General features: G+C 40.9%; 1 protein-coding gene across 2 annotated transcripts in view; it reads left to right on the forward strand.

Moving 5' to 3' along the window:
- IKZF3 (IKAROS family zinc finger 3) overlaps positions 1-16,118 on the forward strand; it is a 96,606-nt gene that overhangs the window by 73,481 nt on the left and 7,007 nt on the right. The gene's annotated exons all lie outside the window — the stretch shown is intronic.

A 16,118-nucleotide genomic window follows, 5' to 3' on the forward strand; every position in this document is an offset into this window, starting at 1 on the left:
CTGGGAAGAGTTTAAGGCCAGATTTGAACCCAGGAGCTCCCATCCCCAAAGTATGGCTCTCCATCCACTAAGCTCTCTCTCTGCCCCTGGTCATAGCATCTCAATAGTTTACCTCCACACATCCAGAGAAAGAACTGTGGGAGCAGAAACACAGAAGAGAAACAACTGCTTGATCACATGGGTCAAGGGGGATATGACTGGGGATGTAGACTCTAAGCAACCACTCTGGTGCAACTATCAATAATATGGAAATAGGTCTTGATCAATGACACATGTAATACCCAGTGGAATTGCTTCTTGACTACAGGAGTGGGGAGGAAGAGGGAAAGAACATGAATCTTGTAACCATGGAAAAATCTTCTAAAATAATTAATTAAATAAAATTTTTCAAGTCACACACACACAAAAAAAAACAAAAAACTTGCCTCATACCTCCCCCCCACCAGGTCCCATGACATGTGTGGATTTTAAAAATCTAAAAGTAAAAGCACATTTGAACTACAAAAAAATAAAAATAGTTTACCTCCAAATACTCTGGAGCAGAGCCGTCAAACACTCCCAAGTGCTAACTGGGCCCGATCTCAGTAGAATTATAAAATATTTAACAAAATAAATAAAACTACTGTGAAGCATAGATAGCATTACATTTTGAAACAAAGTCAATATGGATCCACAGGAATTGCTGGCTGGCGTTTCTATTTGAGTTTGACATCACTTCTTGAGTGTTCTTAGATGCTGGTTTCCCTCCAGCTTCTGAGTCATCCAAAGGCAGCACCTGTGATTTTTGAGAGGTCATCAGAAGCGGGAAGCCAAATTCAGGACCTCTTGGGTCCTCTATAATAACTGGGAATGTCTCAGCAGAAAGCATGAATTGGGAGAGATAAGAGAAGAGAATTATCGGAGCCAGCCAAGATGGCTATCATTTGGGGTGTACATTGTCCATATTTGACACTTGTGACATTTTTTTCCTCCAAGTTGTAAAGCTCTGGCAGGCTGATTGAAAATAAGAATAGTGAGGCAGCTAGTACAGTGGAGAGAGCACCAGACCTGGAGTCAGGAGGACCTGGGTTCAAATGTGACCTCAGACACTTCCTAGCTATGTGACCCTGGGCAAGTCACTTAACCCTCATGGCTTAGCCTTTACCACTCTTCTGCCTTGGAACCAATGGTTAGTATCAATTCTAAGACAAAAAGTAAGTGTTATTAAAAACATTTTTGATACTAAGACAGAAAGTAAGGGTTTAAAAAATCAAAATAAGGGGGCAGCTGGGTAGCTCAGTGGATTGAGAGCCAGGCCTAGAGATGGGAGATCCTGGGTTCAAATCTGGCCTCAGACACTTCCCAGCTGTGTGACCCTGGGCAAGTCACTTGACCCCCATTGCCTAGCCCTTATCACTCTTCTGCCTTGGAGCCAATACACAGTATTGACTCCAAGATGGAAGGTAAGGGTTTAAAAAATAAATAAATAAAAACCAGGATGGCTTGCAACATTCATTATGCAAGTTTCTTTACAGGAAGTTGCAGCATGAATTATAGGAAGACTATTCCTGGCCTTGGAATCAAATCCTGGTTCTGGCACTTATTACCTGATTGACTTTGGGCAAGTGAGCAAACTCCTTGGGCCTCAGACTCCTCATTCATAAAATTGGAAGTGTTAGGGGAATCTGGGTGGTTCAATGGATTGAGAGCCAGGCCTAGAGACAGGAGGTCCTGGATTCCAATCTGGTCTCAGATACATCCTAGCTATGTGACCCTGGACAAGTCACTTAACCCCCATCACCTAGCCCTTACCACTCTTCTGTCTTAGAACTAATACATAGTATTGATTCCAAGACAGAAGGTGAGAGTTTAAAAAAAAAGTGATATGTAAACCATCTATAGGGTTATTGTGAATAAAGTGCTCTGTGAGGCACAGAGCTCTTAATTATTATTAATAATAATATGAATAATTATTAATACTTCAGCGATTCCTGGTCTTGTGAGAATGGGCACTCCTTCCACCAGACCTCTTCACACACAATTTCTTTCAACCTTAGAAGACTTATCTTCATGATGCTAAAAACCTCCTTGCCTCCTTGTAGTTTTGGGAAAAGGAAGGAAGGAAGGAAGGAAGGAAGGAAGGAAGGAAGGAAGGAAGGAAGGAAGGAAGGAAGGAAGGAAGGAACAAAAGGAGGGAGGGAGGAGGGAAAGAAGGAAGGAAGGAAGGAACAAAAGGAGGAAGGGAGGAAGGAGGGAAAAAAGGAAGGGAGGAAGGAAGGGAGAGAGAGAGAAAGAAAGAGAGAGATGTATCCTATGACACCAAGGGATGTATATCTCGCCAGATTAACTCATGCCAGGCCTGGTATTCTATCCATTGAGCCATCTAGCTGCCTCCCCCACCAATGTTAACTTATAACTTTCACTCTTAGTTACTTCTTCCTCAGTCAGTCAGTCCACATTTATTTAGTATCTTCTGTGTGCCAGACACTGTGCCAAGTCCTGAAAGAATGGCAAAAGACAGTCTCTTTGGGGGAACTCTTCCCTCAAGAAACCCACAATACAATGGAGAAGACAGCATGAAGGCAAATATGCACAAACAAGCTATAGACAGGAATCACTGGAGATAATCAACAGAAGAGTCAAGTAGATTGAAAAAGGTAGAAGGTGGAATTTTAGCTGGGACTTGAAAAAAGCCAGGGAAGCCAGGAGGTGCTAGGGAAGGGAGAAGAAGAAGAGAGCAGGGAGGTTGCCAGTAAAAATGCTCTTAGTTGGGCTATAGAGTATCTTGTTCCAGAAACAGCAAGGAGGAGGGTGTCAAGGTGGCTCAATAGATAGAGAGCCAGGTCTAGAGACAGGATGTCCTATGTTCAAACCTGACTTCAGATACTTCCTTGCCTATGTGACCCTGGGCAAGTCATATAACTCCCATTACCTACTCCATATTGCTCTTCTGCCTTGGAACAGTATTGATTCTAAAATGGGAAGCAGATAGAGACAGAGACAGAGAGACAGAAGAAAAAAACAAGGAGGCCATTGTCATTAGATCTGACTTCAGACTTCCAAGAAGAAAGGAAGAAAGGAAGAGGGGAAGGAAGGAAAGAGAGGAAGAAAGAAAGGGAGAGAGGAAGGAAGGGAGGGAGGAAGGAAGAGAGAAAGGAAGGAAGGAAGAGAGAAGAAAGGAAGGAAGAGAGGGAAAAAGGAAGGAAGGAAGGAAGAGAAGAAAGAAAGGAAGAGAGGAAGAAATAAAGGAAGGAAGGAAGAAAAAAAACAGCAAGGAGGCCAGTGTCATTAGATCTGAGAGTAAACAAGGGAGTGAGAGTTATAAGTCTGGAAAGATAGGGGCAGCCAGGTGGCACAGTGGATAGAATTCTAGGCCTGGAGTTGAGGAGACAGGTTCAAATTTGACTTCAGACTTCCAAAAAGAGAGAGAGACAGAGAGAAGAAACAGCAAAAAGGCCAGGGTCATTAGATCTGAGAGTAAAAGACTGGAAAGATAAGTTCAATTAGGTGGCACAGTGAATTAGAATTCCAGAACTTGAGCTGGGAAAACTTGGGATTCAAATGTGGCTTCAGACTTCCAAGCTGTATGACCTTAGGTAAATCATTTTATCCCATTTGCCTGGTCCTTACCACTCTTCTGTCTTAGAACTATTATTAAGATAGAAAGTAAGGTTTTTAAAAAAAGAAGAAAGTTACAGGGGGCTTGGTTATTATAATGGCTTTGAATGCCAAATAGAGAATTTTGTATTTTATCCTAGAGGTAACCGGAGTCATTTAACTAGAACTAACTTTCAATGAAAAGTTTTGAATGCCAAGAAAGAAATAAAAATGAGGTATCTGTGGGTGCTCTGTGTATGTATGTCAGCAGCAGTGTGTGTGGGAAAAGTAGTATGAAAGAATCTGGAGGTGATCTCCTTTGCTCTTTTCTGGTGATATCCCCAGAAAAAGAAGGCGGGGTAGAGTTCTTTTTTCTGACTATCTAAAGAACTAGGACATGATTTTCAGAAGACATCAGCTCCCAGGAAGATGGGTAAGGTGTGAAAGAAGAATGAGTCACTCCCTTTAATATCTGAAGCCAACTACAGAGTACTCAGAACCAACCTTGGCTTTCTTAACCTCTTGAACTGTACAGGCAAAGGTCAAAATGTACCATCGGGGCAGCCTGGGGGTACCGACACTCTGGGTAGCACACCCAAATCGGGCACCGCTTTTCATAGGCTACAAATGAAGGGCCACAACCTTGATGAAAGCTTAGAGCAGTCTGGACAAGCAGAAATTGCTTTTGTTGGGGAACAAGACTGTAAATACAAGCTTCCAATGGAGGGAAGAAAGAGAAAACCCATTTCTGAGTGGTTCTTCAGAAAATTCTCTGTGAAGTAGGAAATTACATGATAGAATATACTCATTCTTACATTATTGAAATAAATGTTCAAAGGGGCACCTAGGTAGCTCAGTGGATAGAGAGCCAGGCCTGGAGATAGTAGATCCTGGGTTCAAATTTAGCCTCAGATACTTCTTAGCCGTCTAACTCCAAGCAAACATTTGGTCCTAATTGCCTAGCTCTTTTTGCTCTTCCGCCTTAGAACTGACACTTAGTATCGAATCTAAGACAGAAGGTAAGAGGGTTTTTTTGGTTGGGTTTTTTTTTTAAAGAAATAAACTTTTTTTAGCTATTCTTGTGAAAGGCCAGGATGTTGCTTTTGATAGTACAAATCCTTCCCAAATTTTCCTTTCTCAGAATCTTGTTTTACTGCCAGAATCTTATTTGTCGTGACTCTTAACAAGGCCATCATTGAACCTCTAAACCCAAAGTGGAGGCACGGATTTTTCCATCTTGAGGACAAAGGGGGGGAAAGCACAATTCTTTTCTCTAAATTTTCTTTCCTCCTCAAAACAGAATAGAACAAGGAATATGCTCCAGAGTTTCCTTTACTTTTTAAATTGACTTATTCCTTTATTAAAGACTGTTTTCTTCATGTCAAAAATGTTAGCACAAGGACAGCTAGGTGGCTTAGTAGGTAGAGAGCCAGGCTCAGAGGTGGGAAGTCCTGGGTTCATTTGTGACCTCAGACACTTCCTAGCTGTGTGACCCTGGGCAAGTCACTTAACCCCCAGTTAAGTAAGCAGCCCTTCCTGCTCTTCTGCCTTGGAACCAAGACACAGTAGTGATTCTAAGACAGAAGGTAATGGCTTAAAACAAAACAAAATACAACAACACACACACACACACACACACACACACAAATGTTTCTTGATGAGTGTTAGTGAAATTCTGACACTTCAGAATAATATACTGTGAAGCAGCTGATGAGAAACTGCTTCCTTTTGCTAAAAAAACTCAAGGAAGCAGTTTCGCTACCTGTTTCTGAGAGCAAAAACTGCTTATACCTCTCCCCTCTCAGAGGCCTTAAGGATCCCTGGCCTCTAAGCTTCACTGATCAGGTTTGGGGAGGATGTACTGTGGCCAGCTTTGAGTCAGGGAAAAAAAAACTTGAAAGAGTGAAAACTGGGGGGAGAAAAGCTCATTCAGTGGGTGAACAGGTGGATTGGGGTGTCTGTTTGTCTGTCTGTCTACATGTACTGGCAGCTAGCTCTAAGGTTGTGCTGAAAAGAGTCAATCAATAATAATCAATAAATATTTATTAAGTGTCTACTATGTTCCAGGTACTGGGCAAAGCTTTAAAATACAAAAAAGAGGCTAAAGACAATCCCTTTGCCCTTGAGGAGATCACAGTCTAGAAGAAAGAGAAACTAGCTGTCTCCCCTGAAACAAATGGCATCCTTCTTGCAGAGCACAAATTGTTCTGCCGCCAAAACAAAACATTGTGACCCCTCTGCAGTTTCTCCCCTCTCCCCTGTCACTCTCTTAGCTCTTTCTCATTCCTTTTCTTCTCTTTTTTTAAATAACCCTTTACCTTTTGTCTTAGTAGCCATTCTAAGGCAGAAGCTTGGCACGAGCTGGACAGTTGGGGTCACACAGCTGGGAAGCATCTGAAGCCAAATTTGAACCCAGGTCCTCCCAACTCCAGCCCTGGCACTCTTATCGACTGTGCTGTAAAGCTGCCCTCTCATCCCCTTTCTTACAGATCTCTGTTCTTTTCTCTCGTTTCTTCCCGTAGGGAGTCAGAGGCTGGGGACTTTTACTCACTGCTTAGCCTGAGACCACATCCACAGTGAGGAGTTAACTGTCAAGGTCTCTTATGAAATAAACACATTTTTTCTGAGAGGCGTCATTCTGACAACCCAATCACTAATGGGGACCTGTCAGTAACAATGAAATCAGCAAGTCAGAAATTGCTTATTAAGGAGCAGCTAGGTGGCTCAGTGGATAGAGAGCTGGGTCTAGAGACAGGAGATCCTGTGTTCAAATGTAGCCTAGCTGTGTGATCCTGGCCAAGTAACTTAAGCCCCATTGCCTAGCCCTTCCCTTACCACCTTTCTGGAGAGAGGGAAAGAGGGAGAGAGGGAGAGAGAGAGAGAGAGAGAGAGAGAGAGAACAAATGGAGGAAACCTGCAAACAATTATATGCACAAACAAGTTATATACAAAGAAAATTGGAACTAATCAACAGGAAAGGCATTAATTAAGAGACCAAGAAAGGTTTGTTTTTTTGTTTTGTTTTTTTTTGCAGAAGGTGAGATTTCAGCTGAGACTTAAAGGAAGCCAAGAGGCAAAGATGAGGAGGGAGAAAAGTCTAGGTATGAGGGGTAACAAGTAAACGTGCAGCCAAGCCTTTTTTTTTTTCATTTAATTAATAGAATTTATTCCCAGACATCTCAGCTCCCTTCCTTCCCTCCCTGCACCTTAAAAGGTAACATCCATCCAAAAGATATATGTGTATCAATCCTGTCTTTTCGTGTTTCTACTTTTCAGTTCATTCTCTGGAGGTGAACATTCACGATTTATTCTTCAAATATTAATCCTGTAGCTGCATATAATTACTTGTTTCACTCTTCATTACTTCATGTCGGTCTTTGCAAGTTTATTTTTTTGATTAGCCTTCTCATCATTTCTTTTGGCACAATAATATTCCATCACAATCATATACCACAATTTTTGGCCATTTCTCAAATGATAGGCATCCCCCTCAATTTCCAGTTCTTTGTCACCACAAAGAGAGTTGCTATAAATATATTGGAACATATAGGTTCTTTTCCTAACACTCCCCCCAATCTCCTTGAGAAGCAGCCCCAGCTAGTCCTAAGGGTATGTATAGTTTTATAACTCTCTGGGTATAATTCCAGATTGCTCTCCAGAAAGGTTGGATCAGTTCACAGTTCCACCAGCAATGTATTAGTGTCCCCATTTTTCCACATCCCCTCCATTTGTTATTTTGCCCTATTATCATTTTAGCCAAACTGATAGGCAGGAGAAGATATCAAAAAATTGTTTTGGTTTGCATTTCTCTAATCAGTAGTGATTTAGAGCTTGTTTTCATATACCTATGTATGGCTTTGATTTCTTCATCTAAAAACTGTGTTTTTAGATGAAATAGACTTTTGCCCATTTATCAATTGGGGATGTCTCTTTTTCTTATTTCTTTTACAGAGTTCTCTATATATTTTAGATATGAGACCTTTATCTGAGAAATTCTTTATAAAAATTTTCTCCAATTTTCTGCTTTCATTCTAATCTTAGCTACATTCATTTTATTTGTACAGAAACTTTTTAACTTAACGTAACAAAAGTTATCTATTTTACATTTCTTTTTGACTCATAAGTGCATCTTTCCATAAATTTGATAGGTAGTTTGTTCCCTTTTCTAATTGCTTATGATATCTCCTTTTATGTCTAGGTCATGCATCCATTTTCATCTTATCTTAGTGAATGGTGTAAGAGACTGTTCTGCTGAACTCCCTTCCAACTGCCCCAGCACTTTTTACCAAATAATGACTTTTTATCACCAAAACTTAAATCTATCCTTTGGTCAAATAAAAGGTTACTGTCATCTTTTACTACTGTTTGTACTATGTCTGTTCTGTTCTGCTGATCTATCATCTTTCTATTTCTTAGTCAGTACCAGATAGTTTTGATCATTACTGCTTTATAATCTAGATTAAAGCCTGGTACTGGCAGTCAGGCATTTTTAAAGCATTTACTACGGGATAGGCACTGTGCTAAGTTCTGGAGAGAGAAAGAAAGGCCAAAATAGAACTTGCTCTCAAAGAGCTCACTGTTCTAATAGAGAGCCATCAGAACTTGTGAGGAGGGAGCAGCTTTCTCCCAAATGACAACTAGACAATATAGCCAAACATCTGAAAATATTCTTCTATTTTACCCATCGAGGTGATAAAAATGCTCGAATGAGTAATCAGGGGAATCAGTCTTTTGGCCTCCTTTTGCATTTCATACCACTTAAATGGTGCTTATGTCTTTTCCTTCCTATTAATTTATAAGTTCCTTAGGGGTAGAAACCAATTTAATTAATTTTTATATCCCCCCTGGCTTTGAGCATAATGCCTTACACAGAGCAAGTGCTCAATCAATGTATATTATATGAATGTATTAGCCAAAAATGATGTGTGGGCCAGGTGCTATCACCATACCCCTTACCCTAATTCTTTTGAGAATTGCTGCCAGCTGCCCCAGCCACGAGAGACCATGTTCAATGCTTTTCCTTGGCTACAGTCAGTAACCGGCGCAGAGCAAGAATTGTCAGTCATTTGGGGTCCTCCTGCTACGTTTTTCTTCCCCAGCACCTAGCTGTAGACACTGTTCATTGAAAGAATTGGTTCTTGAATTGGACTGAGCAGTACTACTTCCATAAAACCAGACCCCAAAACCAATCAACCAAAAAACACTTAGTAAAAAGCTTACTTTGTGCAAAGTACTATACAAAGTGCCGGAGGGAAAACAAAGATATTGTTCAGTGGTTTCTGATTCTTTGTGACCCTATTTGGGGTTTTCTTGGCAAAGATACTGGAGAGGTTTGCCATTTTCTTCTCCAACTCATTTGACAGATTGAAGAAACTGAGGCAAGCAGAATGAAGTAAATTGCCCCCAGGTCATACAACTAGTAAGTATCTGAGACTGGATTTGAATTCAGATCTTCCCTACTCCAGGCCTAGGACTCCATCTAGAGTCCCATCTAGCTGCTCTATACAAAGATCAAAAGAAAAAGGAGATCAAACTATGGTATCCTTCTAGTTGAGGGATTCCCACCCATTTTTATGTTATGAACCCCTTGGCAGTCTAGTGAAATCTGTGGGCCCTTTCCCAGAAGCATACATATATTTTTTATTTGTTTGTTTATTTAAAATTTTTTTAGACCCTTACCTTCCATCTTAGAATCAGTACTGTGTATTGGTTTCAAGGCAGAAGAGTGGTAAGAGCTAGGCAATGGGGGTCAAGTGACTTGCCCAGGGTCACACAGCTGGGAAGTGTCTGAGGCCACATTTGAACCCAGGACCTCCTATCTCTAGGCCTGGCTCTCCATCCACTGAGCCACCCAGCTGCCCCCTCCCAGAAGCATATTTTTAAATAATTGAAAGACTACATTTCCGTTAGAACTTAGTGACTATAAAGATGTCATATTTCCCCCCTCCAAGTTTATGGATCTCCTGAAATGTGTCTGCAGACCCTTCTGGGCCGTGTAGGCACCCCCTGAAGTTGAGCACGGGAAGACCAAAACCATCTGGTGTCAAGTTGTAGAAATGGGGCTAAGGTTACCTTTTTCTCATTCCGGTAACTATAGATTCTGCAAAGATTGACCCAATCTTACTCATCTCTTCAGCAGACTTCCTTGCGTACCCTCATGATTACCAAGTGATCTTTCAAGGTCCCTCCCAGCCCTTCTAGACAATGACACCTAAGGCTCGTTCACGTCTTGTGAAGATGTTAACAAGCTCGTGCCCACACTACCCAACAGTTGTAGAACAGGAAATGAAGACTATTGTATCTGGGGGCAAATGACGCAAATTGGGGTTTGGCCTAGGGACTAAGGATTGACACCCTCTAAAACAGATGTTCTTCATCTAAGCTCCCTGAATTTGGTGGGGGCTGTTTTTAATAGTTTGACAGTACTCGGTTTCCCTTGTAATCTTTTGTTCTTTTAAAAACATCAACTTGAGAAGGGGTCTCTAGGTTCCACCTTTTTTTTAACCCTTATTTTCTGTCTCAGTAACACTCTTAAGACAGAAAGGCATATGCTAGGCAAACCGGATTAAGTGATTTTCCCAGGGTCACACAGCTAGGAAGTATCTGAGGTCAGATTTGAACTGATGTCCTCCTGACTCCAGACATGGTGCTCTATCCAGTGGGCCACCTAGTTGCCTCTAGGACGTGGTTTTCTGAAGATCTCAGCTTCCACGGAGATGGGTAAGGTATGAAGTATGAATTATGGAATACCTTATCTAGCCTTCTGCCCTTGTGCATAATATGTGACCTTGGTCCTAGCTGTGTGACCCTGGGCAAGTCACTTGACCCCCATTGCCTGGCCCTTACCACTCTTCTGCCTTGGAGCCAATACACAGTATGGACTCCAAGATGGAAGGTAAGGTTTTAAAAAATAAAAATAAAAAATATATATATGTGACCTTGGGCAAGTCCCTTCTCCTCTATAGACCTCAGTTTCCTCCACTGTAAAATGAGGGAATTGGACTTGATCAAGGCTTCCTTACCTGGAAGAACTATTTATTTTTATATCACCATATTTCAGTATAATCCTGGATATTTATTTTATGCACTTAAAAGCATTATTCTTGGAGCACAGTGAATTGGGAGGACCTGGTTCAAATCTGGCCTCAGATCCTTCCTAGTTTTGTGATCCTGGACAAGTCACTTTAACCCCTATTGCCTACCCTTGCCTTTCTTCGGTCTTAGAACTGATACTAAGAGGGAGCAAGTGGGTGACTCAATGGATTGAAAGCCAGGCCTAGAGATGGGAGTTCCTAATTCAAATCTGTGCTCAGATATTTTCTATCTGTGTGAGCCTGTGTAAGTCACTTAACCCCCATTGCCCAGCCCTTACACAGCATTGATACTAAGGCAGAAGAAGGAAAGGGTTTTTAAAAAAGTGTTATTCTGAAAAGGGGTCCGTAGGCTTTACAAGACTACCCATGGAGCCTATGACACAAAAATAAAGAAGTCTCACTTTTAGTTTTTTATTTTTAAAATTTTTATATTTATCTTAATAATAAATTTCTACATCCGTTTTCCAAAGTTAGATGATTCATGTTGTCTCTCCCTCCCTACTCCCAGAGTTGACAAGCAATTCAACCTGGGTTATGCATGTATTATCATGTAAAACCTATTTCCATATTATTCATTTTTATAAGTGAATAATCTTATGAGACCAAAACCCCAAGTCATATACCTAAATAAACAAATAACCGATCATATGTTTTTGTTTTTGTTTTTTAAACCCTTACCTTCCATCTTGGAGTCAATACTGTGTATTGTTTCCAAGGCAGAAGAGTGGTAAGGGCTAGGCAATGGGGGTCAAGTGACTTGCCCAGGGTCACCCAGCTGGGAAGTGTCTGAGGCCTGATTTGAACCCAGGACCTCCCATCTCTAGGCCTGGCTCTCAATCCACTGAGCTACCCAGCTGCCCCCGGATCATATGTTTTTATTCTACATGTCTACTCCCACAGTTTTCTCTGGATGTGGATAGTGTTCTTTCTCTTAAGTCCCTCAGAATTGTCCTGGGTCATTGCATTGCTAATAGTAGCAAAGTCTATCACATTTGGTCATCCCACCATATTTCAGTTACTGCATACAATATTCTCCTGGTTCTGCTTATTTTACTCGGCATCAGTACATGAAGGTCTTTCCAGCTCTTTCTGAAATCATCCTGTTCATCATCCCTTTTAGCACAATAGTATTCCATCACCATCAGATACCACAATTTGTTCAGCCATTCCCCAATCGAGGGACATCCCCTCATTTTCCAATTTTTGCCACCACAAAAAGTGCAGCTATAAATATTTTTGTACAAACAGGTCCATCCCCATTTCTTTTTATCTCTTTGAGATACAGACCTAGTAGTGGTATTGCTGGATCAAAAGGTATACAAGGAATCCCCACTTTTATTAAAAAAATTTTAAACCCTTACATTCTGTTTTAGAATCAATACTGTGTATTGGTTCCAAAGCAGAAGAGCAGTAAAGGCTAGGCAAGTGACTTTCCCAGGGTCACCCAGTTAGGAAGTGTCTGAATTCACATTTGAACCCAGGACTTCCTAGTCTTTAGACCTGGCTCTCAATCCACTGAGCCACCCAGCTGCCCGCAAATCTCTACTTTTAAAGAACGAGAAGAAGGAGAGAAAATGGCCAACATCAGTCCATCAAATGAGGGAATTGGACCAGATAATATCCCCTTTCTTCCGACCCTTCCAACCCTAAATCCTATGAATTCCTATGAACAAATTGTGGCATGGTTTTATTCTTATGTAAAATGAGCAATGTCCTTAACTTGGGACTCTGTTGGGAGAACAGGTAGCCCGGTTAGTCCTTCACTTTGCATGTTGTATTTTCATTGGCAAGGAGCCTCGGGTTCAGCCTGGAGCTGGCATCTCCGATCGTTCAAGGAACGTTCGGTGACTGAATTGAAGCCGGACTCCAGGTCCAGTGTGGGTTCGGAAGCAGTTACATTTTTGTGGTTTGACTCACCTTTTTTCAAATGAGTGTGTCACCGAAGAAACGTGAGCTCTTGGCTTTTCGATTGCTGTCGCTCACCCTGGTGAGTTTCATACACATTGAGTCATCATCTCTACAGGTGACTGATAAACATCTGTGCTGTTGAAGTTACCGTAACTCAGAGATGAGGGACTTGATGATGGCAAGTAGCTTGCACGTGAAGGTGTGAGGCTCTTCTATCTTCTTCACAATGAACAATGGTCGTTTTGTTAACCACAGAATTCAGTTACTTATTTCCACTCATCCAGAAGTTTTCTTTTTTTTTTCTTTTTTCCTCTCAATGTTTTGCCTCTTACAACTTTTAGCACTCAGCTGTTTTCTCCTGCAGGTGCTACCAATTCTGAAGCATCAGACCTAAATGAAGGAAGTGAATTAATGAAAGGGAGAATTCATGCCCAGAATTATCAATGGGTTTTCATCCCAAGGGAAAATGTCCTGGACCTCCGTCCTTAAGTGAAAGGACCAAGAAAACCTGGTCTAGAGGCTGAGTTAATTAAAGCAGGTCCCTGGAGCTCTAAAAGTTATATTATGCTTCCTCATTTGGGCACCACTCTCAGTGAATTGTTTGGAAAATCTAAAGCTTTGTGGTCCTTTTTTTTTCAGCCCCTCCTCTCAATATAGCGGTATTCAGAGGTATGTTCTTCTTAGAAGTGGAACCTCAAAATCTGACCTCAGACACATCCTAGCTGTGTGACCCTGGGCAAGTCACTTGATCTCAATTGCCTCACCCTTACTGCTCTTCTGCCTTGGAACCAATACACAGTGTCGGTCCTAAGACAAAAGTAAAGGGGAGGGGGGTTCCCCATTTCTTTTTTTCCTAATTATATGTAAAAATAGTTTCCAACATTTTTCAAAGAATATTAAGGCTCAAATTCTCCTTCTCCCTCCCTCTCTCCAAATCCCCCTTGAAATGGTAAGCAGTCTCATATAGATTTTACATGTGCAATCATGAAAAATATGTTTCCATATTAATGAAGGTAAGGGTTTAAAAAAAAGTGAAACTTCAGAGCCCATGGTGAATTTGTCTGTAGTTTACCCTTTTTTCTCTTTTTTTAAATTCTTACCGTCTGACACATGTCGGCTATAGGAGGGATGAGGAGAGGGGAGGGAAAGAACATAGTCATATAACCAAAGAAAAGTATTCTAAATTGACCAATTAAATAATTTTTTTAAAAAGCTCTTACTTTCTGACTTAGAATCTGTACTATGCATTATTGGATTCAGGGCAGAAGGATGATATTGGCTAGGCAACTGGGATCAAGTGACTTGTCCAAAGTCACACTGCTAGGAGTGTTTAAGGTTAGATGTGAACCCAGGATCTCCCAGCTCCAGGCTGTAGCCCTCTATCCACTTAGCTACCTAGCTGCCCCTGTCTCTTCTTCCATTAAGGTCGATTGTTGAGTTACAAAAGAAAGATCTGATCCACTGTACGTTTTATTCTCTCTTTGGTTTTTGTCTTGAAATAATCATCTTGGTTTTGTTCTTGGTTTGGTGTTCTTTTAGCAGATCTATCTCTGTTTCCCCTCTTTTCTAATCCATTTTGTATACTACCACTTCCTAAAACATCATTTTTCAAGAATATATATGGGAGCTGTCTTTTGAATCCAAACCAAACTCAATCTGGCATTCAGAACCCTCTACTAACCAGCCCTACTATACCTGTCCAACCTATTCCTTACTTCTACCCAATATTGACCTTCCACTTCAACCAGAATGCTTTAATTTCCTCTCTTCGAATCTTCCTTCCTTTCTGCCTTCCCTTGATTTGTCCCATATTTATTCTGACTTTCTGCTACAAATAATTCTATCCATCCTTTGTGACCCACAAGAAGGCTTCCTTCCCAAGCCCAAAATTACTTTTTGTTCCCCAAACATTTCTTTAGGCAGCCTGTGCTATTAAGCCCCTTGTTATTCTGTTGTTTCAGTCTCTTCATGAGTCCATTTAGGGTTTTCTTAGCAGAGATATTGGAGTGGTTTGCCATTTCCTTCTCTAACTCATTTGACAGATGAGGAAACTGAGGCAAACACACTTGGCCAGTGTCTGAGACTGACTCAGGAAGATGAGTCTTCCTGATTCCAGGCCCAGAGTTCAAACCACTGGGCTACCTAGAAGCCCTTCATACAACCACTTACTCATATTTTGTCTTGTCATTTTTCCCTAGGGTTATTTCCCTTGAGTTTTCAGTCTTTCTACCAACTATTTGGTAGACTCCTAAGGCTAGGCATTCAATCAATGGTAGCTGAAGTAAGCTAAGCTTAAGAGGTGTCATGATTAAACCTTTTTCAGATTAAGGAATGCTTTATATAAGTTTCAGTGCCACAATTTGGCATCATATTCATATGGTAAAACGTCTGCAGAAGATGGATAAAATGCGATGAGTGTTTTTAGGGTTTATAAAACCATGAGATGAGAAAAGCAGCCCCGGTGGCCTCAGCCCCATCTCTGCAAGTCCTTCACTCATTAATTGCCCCTGCCCCCACTGCAGCCATCCAGCCCAGTCGGCCCTGTGGCCTGGAACCCTCTACTCTCTTGCACACAGCACCCACACACCCAGAGGAGGCCTACGACAGATTTTCAGAATTTCTCATCAGTCTGAAATGAGAAATAGGAGGAGACAGCCGTAATAATATCATTTCAGTTAAGTGCAAGATAAGTCCTAATAACCATTTATGTTTCAGTCATGGACCCATTTTTCCCCATTAGCTTCATCTTTATTTTTTATTTTATTTAATTTATTTAGGATATTTTTCTATAGTTACATGAATCATGTTCTTTCCTTCCCCTCTTCCCACCCCCCCTCCTGTAGCCAATGCGCAATTCGACTGGGTTTTATATGTGTTTTTTTAAGTGGATATGGAGAGAACTCCTAAAGTTTTTCTAGTTATTGACTCAGTGACTAAGTATAATTAAACAGTAAGAAGTTGATCATTTTAAAAGCTTTTTTAGATTAACAAGCACTTATTTTCTCTCCTTACCACCACCACCCATATTAAAACAAAACAAAAAAATGCATAGTGAAGCAAAACTATATTCCTATTTTATCTGTGTTCAAAAATGTATGTGTAATTCTGCCTCTTGAATCTGTCAGGAATTGGGTAGCCTCATCATTACCTCCCTGGAAGAATGATTGGTCATTGCAATACTCAAAGCTCTTCAGTCTTTTTTTTTTTTTCATTTTTAAGCCCTTACCTTCTGCCTTGGAATGGATAAGAATCCATTCCAAGGCAGAAGAATGGTAAAGGCTAGTCAAGGGCATTAAGTGACAGCTAAGAAATGTCTGAGGCCAAATTTGAACCTGGGACCCCCATCTCCAGACCTGGATTTCTATCTACTTAACCCCCTAGGTGCCCCCAAGTCTTTCTAAAAATTTAAAAATTTCAAATTTTTTTTAAAATTTCAAAATGATTTGTCTTTACAGTGTTGTGTGTGAAACCTCATCCCTTTCATCATTTCTTACAGCACATTGGTATTGCTTTACTTTGATATGCCATCATTTGTTCAAC

The sequence above is a fragment of the Monodelphis domestica genome, chromosome 2 (assembly GCF_027887165.1).
Source record: "Monodelphis domestica isolate mMonDom1 chromosome 2, mMonDom1.pri, whole genome shotgun sequence".
Taxonomy (NCBI): Eukaryota; Metazoa; Chordata; class Mammalia; order Didelphimorphia; family Didelphidae; genus Monodelphis; species Monodelphis domestica.